Here is an 8,737-nt window from a genome sequence, read left to right as displayed (position 1 = left end):
CTCATATCATCAATTTTATACAGCTTCGATCTCATTAAAATAACAAACGAACATATGGATGTGTCATTGTTGTCTTCATTTTCTATATATTTCGATATTTCTATCATCTTTCCTTTCACACCCCTTAAATTATTAATCAACAATGTGTCCATTTAAAAGATTAACCGGAAATTTTGAATCGATTTTTCAACCAAGCTATTTAAAACTTATCAATGTCAACAAATAAATTAATTTAACGTTATGTCTGTCAAAAATTACGTCCATTTTTCTAATCTATCGATCTCGGCAACGGAAACAGAAATTCGACGAATATACACGATACGAATACCAATAAAAATATAATAATTATAATTACTTCATAAAGTACAACATATCCTTTATATTTCCTTTAGCAACATTTGTTTTCTAGAAAACATTTTGTGGAAATAAAAAGAATAGACGTAAATTCTAACCATCGAAAACTCGTTTTCTCGGGGCAGATCGTTTTCATACACGTGTGTTGTTTCATGAGGATGGAAATGTGATAATCGATCGTTTTCGCCGTTCACCAAAAAGGAAAAAAAAAGATAGATAGATATCTGTGTATATACGAAAAAGAGATAAAAAAAAATAGAGATGAAAGCAATTTTCGTAAATGGAAAATCGGGTGAAATAGGGCGTCCAATAGATGGAAGGGAGCAAATGATCGATTATAAAATGTGGAATTCAATTTGAATCTTCTCTCTTTTTCTCTCTTCCTTTTATGTCTTCTCTTAAAATTTTGCAAAGAGTTTAAAGACGGATAAGACGCGTGTGCGAGCACATGGTCGTCGTTGGCAGAGCATTCTGTGCTTATGGCGGGATCTGTCTCACTAATACACTTACGTAGATACACAAATACGAACACAGAAGTCACATACATTCCATATGGAAGCACTGCGAGTGACAGGGAAATACTGCTTCTGCTAACTACTGCCTTTTGCTTTAAGTTATAGTGCCGCGTATGGATCTACGCTGGACTATTGCCCTACTACTTCCTATCCCCTTCTTTACCACCTTTACGCTACCCCCAAATGCATCCACAGCTACTCACCTTCTTCGATCGTTTCTTTCTTTTCCATTTCCACTTAATTTCTTCCGATTAAAATCACATTTTATTATTTTTTATTTTTATTTTTTTTTTTTTTATTTTTTTTACACTTGTGCATACGTTATTATCTTACTTGTCAATTTTTATCATGGTCGGAAAGATCCATCTAATCGATAGTAACATTCGTAATATAATTTTCTAGTTTAATTTACGTAAAATTATTTTATGAATGCGTTCGTACTTTAGAAAATTTAACTTTTGAATAAGAGTTGCTTTCTGACATGGCGACCTCATTTCAATGAAATCCGGTAATCTCGGTTGGAAACTCAGTTTACAATCAACATAGTCATTGCGTTTGCGGAGAGCCTAAAGGATGAGGAAAAGAGCGATGTATTTGTTAGTTTGGCAATGATTCTCGAGGATATTACTAAACGAAATTTCGCAACTATTTCGTTGGTGGTTCGTCATGAGCTTGCGTGTTCACGACACGTGCGTATCCACTAGCAGTCTGCTAGTTTACCGCACACGGCTCGTTGGCCGTTCGGTTTCGTTTACCATTCTGTGATTGTACTTCCGCTTATCCGCTGGAATGTTTCGCTCGAAATGTCGAATGAGATTCGTCGGAATTTCGAAGAGTATCTCGTATGTCCACGAAGAAATAGCTGATATCAAAAATCTCTGTCGAACGAATGGACGTATAAATTTGTAAACTTGCAAATACGTATTATCAATTAAATCATCTTGAAACTGACGCATTCACGCGAGATTCAACAATCACGACGTAATTCAGAATAAAATCGTCAATCAAATGTTTGAATGTTTGTTATATTTACATTTTACGATTCACACAAAATTTATCTCGTTGAGAATTTTGAAATTACATTCAAATGTGTTCGCCAATGATATCGTATAATAAATCATTTAAATACGCATTTCTGATAAATGAAATTAATTAATATATATAAAAATAAATGGATATACCTATCGTAATATTTTTTTATATCGGTAAAAAGAGAATAAGAAAAAAGAAGTATCTAAATCGTTTCCTGTCTACGTTGTATTTGATTTTCTGTCACGTTAATGTCGTACACGACGGAAATTCAATGGACAACAGTGATACGAAAAGCTCACCGAAACTGATTTTTTGATCACGCTGAAACTTTTGTGTCATCGTTTATTTCTATTCTTCTTTTTCGAATGTTCGTTTCAATTTTCATCGTTCTTCGAATAAACCACAACACATATAAACAAACGACTCTGAAGTTCTTCCTTTCAACACAATTTCCGAGTATATCACTTTCTTAGGTTTTCTTTTTTTTTTTTTTTTTTTTTAATTGACTCTATTCTCTTTCAAGATTTGTCTATCCTCTTACGTCTTAAAGACAAGAAGTGCGAATTATCTGGCGATTTTCTTTTTGAAGAACGAAAGAAAAAAAGGAAAAACGAGCCAAAAGACGAAGAAACAACGCATGCCTTTCTTATTTCGTTCTTACTCACGTTCCGAGCGTATCTTCGCTCTTCCATTTAATTTTCCGTTCCTTTTCCACGGAAAAAGTTCGAGTCCATTTAATTTTCGCGCAAACACTATGGCGCCGGTATCAGGTTCGTCCTTTACCTTTCTCTCAGCGAAGTAATTTCATCTTGACAACGGACCTTTTTTATTATCTCAAAGAAGACAAGTAGAAACGTATGTACTCTCTGCACCGATAACTTTAACAATTTATTCGAGACATCCTCCAACATCAAACGATAATTTTATGGAAACCATAGAATTTAATGTTGTTTTAATAATGGATAAGAAATAAAAATACTATTGCTTTTGTTATCCGTGTCGACTTCAGTTTATTTTTTACTAACTTTAATTTATTAATTCAAACAAAATATCCATATATTTATGGATATTTTTCTATTGAAAGAAAATAAAAAAGCTCAGGATAAATGTTTTCGAGAAAGAATTGTCATTGTGTATCGCATAAAAAAAAAAAAAAAAAAGAAAGAAAAAAAAAGAAAAAAAAACAAAAAAAAAGAAAAAAAAAGAAAAAAAAAGAAAAAAAAAGAAAGTAAGAAAAATGTGTATAATTTAATGAAACGAAACGAAAAATATCTAATGAAAAAAATGTAACTATCGTGAGTCACGAAATAAGAAAAAAAAAAGAGAAGAATAAAACAAAAAAATGAAAAGGAGAAAAAAAGAACAAGAGAGAAAAAACGAATCGAAATCATTGTTGGCAGAGAGTAGAATGATTCGTGCAATAATACTGCACTCACGCGATACGCACACTGCAATGATTACTCCGGTTAAGCTATGTAGCGAGAACAGCCATGCGGGGAGCTATTCCTATGAGCTGTCGTCGTGGATTACAATTAATCAAGCAAAAACTGTCAACAGCCATGCCTTGGTATATGCGACAAGCACCACGAGAAACTATCGACCGCGAATAATGCGCGAGAGCGAGACTCGCGAGACCGGCAAAACTAGATCGTCCCGTGGGATCTGCTGTCAAATCGAAACTCTCCTTGTTCCTCAATGTCCATCTCACTTCTTTCCTTTTTCTATCCTTAGTTTTCTTCTTGCATCCATTGTCGTCCATTTTATTTTTATTTCGCTGTTGTATGTCTGTCCTTCTCTCTCTCTCTCACTCTCTCTCTCTCTCTCTCTCGTTCTCTCTCTCTCTCATAATCTTTAGCCGCTCTTTTTATCTTCCATTTTTAATTTTATTCAATTAATTCTACTAATAACTACGAAGGAGATCCTTTAAAAGATTTCTTACATTTTTTTCTCTCCGTATTAATTAACTTTCACGATAGAACGTAAAAAAGTAACTATTTGATTTTTTTTTCTTTCTTTATTTGGAGCATTACATTTTTTTAATACTCTTCATCCGTTTGCATCTATATTTTGTGTTTGTTTTCTTTTTTTTTTTTCTTTTTTTTTTCTTTTTTTCTTTTTTCCCCCATAAAAAAGAAAACATTATGTTTCGATTACAAAAGGGAGATCGTATGGATTCGTTGGAATACAAGATATTCGGTGTCGGGTTTTCTACATTGAATGAATTGAATAGACGAACGAATGCTGACCCATATAAATCGTTGTTAAAGCACGAAAGAACTGTTGGTGATTCGTGTTAGAAAACAATAGAGAAAAACCAAAGACCATGCATTTATCGTCGTCTTTCCAGACTAAAAGAACAAGAAAAAATTGTTTCAGCAGATGTCTCGATTCTCTTTTGGATAAGCGCTGGATTGTAAGATATGTCAATAGTAAGATCGATCAAGAATAAATGATCGCTTTATAGTCAGTTTGTGATATCTAAAAGAAAATAATTTGAACCAATCGTCTTTAATTTTTTTAAATAATTTCTATTGAAATTATAAAGTAATTGAATTGTAATATATTTTTTTTATTATAATATGTTCAATGTTCTTTTAATAGTAATTTAAGAATATATATGAAAAGTAACGTGTAAATACGTTAATATAAAAAAAAAATGCATTACATAGATCATGGAAAATGTAGATCGCGACCTATTAATTTTCTAAATTAAAGTGAAAAAAATAATTATTAAATTAAGATTATCGACGAATAAGATATTAATTCTCGAGATTCTCACGTTTGAATGCAGGATCGATTTTACAGAAAAATGTTCGACAAATATTAATATCTTAAATTCTGTTGAATCAGTCGAGTCTCTTGGAGAATCTCAAAGCGAAGAAAAGCGATACGAATCTTCGATGTTTCGAGCATTTCTCTTATTCTCACTGTCACTCTCTCTCTCTCTCTCTCTCTCTCTCTCTCTTTCTCTCTTTCTAGTTTAATCATGATCTCATTTAAACAAACGAGCCGTTTGAAATCGTGCCTAAAATCCAGGAAACCATCGTCGGTCCCTCCTTGTCGTTGCATCTTATTGTCTCGCATCGTTTAGTTTTAAAGTTCGAGCACGTTCGTGTTTCTCGAGGAAATCAGCTTCATGGCTCTTCACGTTGTCCTCCAGATTCGTATAATTTTCCATTCAGAAAATCAGACGTTAAGCTTCGAAAGAAATAGTACGAACGAATCATCTTTTCTTGTTGTATTTTTACTACTTTTAGAGTGAATAGGTAGGTATGTATGTCATTTATTACGGATTTTAACGAGGCACACGATTTTTTCGTTTCTCTCTCATTATACGTTAAATTTTTAGCAAACCTATATTAAACCCGAACTTGATTCATTTCTATATAAAAATGTTAACGCGACTTATTCGATATTTTTACTAACCAATCTATAAAAGAAAAAGATGAAGATAATGCAAAGAAGTATCTTACATTATATTTAGACATTATTCGTTCAAAGAATTCTACCTTCATTTTGATCATCCTATATTTTAATATTTCTCCTCCGATTTTGGTTAAACTCTTAAAAGTCACAACGAACAACTCGATTTATTTTCGAATAGAATAGAAATAAGAAGTTATACGCTTTCGTAAAAATATCAAGTGTACCAACTCTTTAGTCGATTTTTTTTTTACGTTAAAAAACTATCGTTCGAAGAGATGGAAGATCTTGTATATGGGAATACATGGTTTCTGAACGTTGCCATTTATGTGAAAAACGCAAGGGACACAAGCTCAGAGACTTTTGAAAAATGGCATTGGTTCTTCTTTCGTATTCTTCGATCGAGAGACCCTCAACTAAAGAAAGAAAGACAAAGAAAAAGAGAGAAAGAGAGAGAGAGAGAGAGAGAGAGAGAAAAAGAGAGAAACAGAGGGAGAGATGGAGGGAGAAACAGAGAATAAAATGGTGACTAGGAGGTTAAAGGACATGGAGAAAGAGTAGCTCGTAAGTTTGAGACAGAACGATCGTCAATGGAGGTGTCGGTGATAGAGATGGCTGATGGTGCCCGCGAAAGCCGCGATCATCGTCGAAGAAGAAACTTAACGCTAGGCACGTCGACTCTTCGTCTTTTAGCAAGAGAAGAGCGAGACCATTAATCTTGCTTGACTTTGTGCCATTCTCTTGGACTTGTCCGTACCTCTTTTAAGACGCTTTTCTGCAGGAACGATGAAAACTTTTAGATAATCGTCTCGTATCAACGCTTATCTTTGTTCTTGTAAAAGTAAAATAATGTGTAAGATCCCATACATCATCACGATCTTATGCATTGTAAAAACTTAATTGCATAAAAGAAATAAAAAAATAAATAAATAAAAATAAAAAATTAAAATAACGTTCTCTTCGTTTTTTTTTTTTTTATATCAACCTATTATTACTCGTTTTAAAAATGTAAAGGTAAAAAATTAATAAATTAAAACAGATAAAATTCAAGCCTGTATATGGGATAAATAAACTGTTTATTACGAAAATAGTTTAAATCCATTTGCCATATTAACAAGATATTTAATGGCTTGCATTTTAGTCGATCCAAAAATACTGTTTAATGTTAATATATTTTTTTCGATGTTCGTAGGAATGGGAATCAATGTAAATTCATTATAAATGATATTTATGAGAATTACTTAAAAAAAAAAAAAAAAGAAAAAGAAAAAATAAGTGTTTCTATGGTCTATAAATGGACTCAATACTTCCATAACAAACGATTTTACAATGTCATTTAATTTAAACGAAATCTGTATTGGCCAATGCACATGGATATTTAAAAATCTGGGATGTACATTCTTTATTAATAAAAAGTTCACATTAGATTATAGAATATATACAAATTAATTTTTAACTGTTTTCCTTTCATTTTTGTTTTTTTATCAAATAAAATCGAGCGGTTCGCCACTTTCATAATAAACGGCTTAAAAATTCTTTTAATTGATTTAATCGCAAAACTCATCGTACATTTTGATATTCATACTTTCTTTCTCGGCGGCACGTGGATATTCGATACTTTATATATCCGATAAAGAAACAAATTTAAAGAACTTTAGCGATCCACGATGTAAAGTATGTAAAATATATAATACCTATCTACATTATACGAAGACGATGGTAGAAGGCGAAAGATCGATACTCGAGATAAACGAATTAGGTAGATCCCTATCGAAAACTTTCCTTTAGTCCAATTTGCGAACATCGAAACTTTATCTCACGGAACCATATCAGAAGGGAATAGTATGAGACAATGTTCTTTGAAAATAAACGTAATGACGTGTAAGTCTTGAGCCACACTACATTACCTTTTAACGCTATCCACATTGCATGACTATATTTTGTATTCGATCTGTCTGTCTCTTTCTATCTCTCTCTCTCTCTCTCTCTCTCTCTCTCTCTCATTATATTTCCTTAACTTTTTTTTTCGCTAAAGTCAGGTTCAACTTCTATCTTTCGTTGTTGGTTTCCTTTAATGAAGGAATCCTTTTAAAAAAGGATGCTCCTATTGGCAATGATTATGGTACGTGATAGAGAAACTTGAAAACGTGAAAGTCAAGAACGAAGAGAGAAATCTTTGGCAAAGTTTTGCCCGTCCTTACGTTCAAGTGAAGTTTCAATCAAGTTTTTGACTGAAAAATTGTACGTACCAAATGTACGTTTATATCGTCCGCATTCTATGATAGAAAAATTTCTACGAAAACCCGATTCGTCTTATAAACGTTGTCGATGAAAGAAGGAACTATTTTTCTTTTTCTTCTTTTTTCTTGTCCTTTTTTTTTTATTTTATTTTATTTTATTTTATTTTTATTTTTTTTTTTTTTAATCCGAAGCATTATTGACGGTATTTTCACAACTTTACTTCACCAGTCGACTTTTCACGATCGTTGAAAGCAGCACGTTCGATGTCTAATAATTGCATTTTTCTGTTATGAAAACCACTCTCTGGAAAGCTTTTCCTCTCTCGCTCTCTCTCTCTCTCTCTCTTTCTTTTTTTTTTAGTCGAAATAAATTTATGAACCATGAAGAAAAGAACGTAGCTATCGTTCTGTTATTCCCATAAACGAAACTCGTAACCCCTTCATTTTCGTTTGACCATATTCGCTTAATTAGAATGTTGCTTTTAAAATTGGTTGTATACAAAACAAAAAGAAAACTAACTTTTCATAACGTTACATTGAACAATGTTACTTCTTTTTTCCATCTTGTTACGTTAATTTTGCTTTTAGAAAAACACAATCCTTCGTAACTTCGTAGTTTCAGCTTTATACGCATCTGATTAATCCAATGCCATGAGATTTTAACATGCAACCAAATATACATATATTTATCCGAATGATAATAATAAAAACCGTTACAAGAGAGGAGAAAGTTAACAGGCATGTTAATTAAATTTTTTACATTGTATCATATTAAAAACCAAAAGAGTTACGAATTGCTAATGAGAACTTTTTTGGATGCATGATATAATTTTGTATAATATTTAAATGAATAACCACATTAACATGAAGTAAAAAACGAATAGTTCGAATCGTTATTAGGTGGGATTATCTATGAAATACATACAAAAAAATTTTTCCATTATATTAAAGATTTTATCGGATAACAGCAAAAATTAAAAAAATATAACAAATAAAAAAAGAAAAAAGAAATAAATACCGACGATTTAAAAACATATAAATTATATGTATACGTATCTTCGTTCACCCCTTTCATATGCATTTACGACGCTTTTCAACATGCAGTTGATAAAAAACGTTTTTACCCCAAGAGCAGAAATTCGTTATCTCTTGTTTCGAGCGATATTTATCGTT

Source organism: Vespa mandarinia, chromosome 9 (genome assembly GCF_050613455.1).
Source record: "Vespa mandarinia isolate Hongniang chromosome 9, ASM5061345v1, whole genome shotgun sequence".
Taxonomy (NCBI): domain Eukaryota; kingdom Metazoa; phylum Arthropoda; class Insecta; order Hymenoptera; family Vespidae; genus Vespa; species Vespa mandarinia.
The sequence above is the reverse complement of the archived record's forward strand: the minus strand, read 5'-3'. Positions refer to the sequence as shown.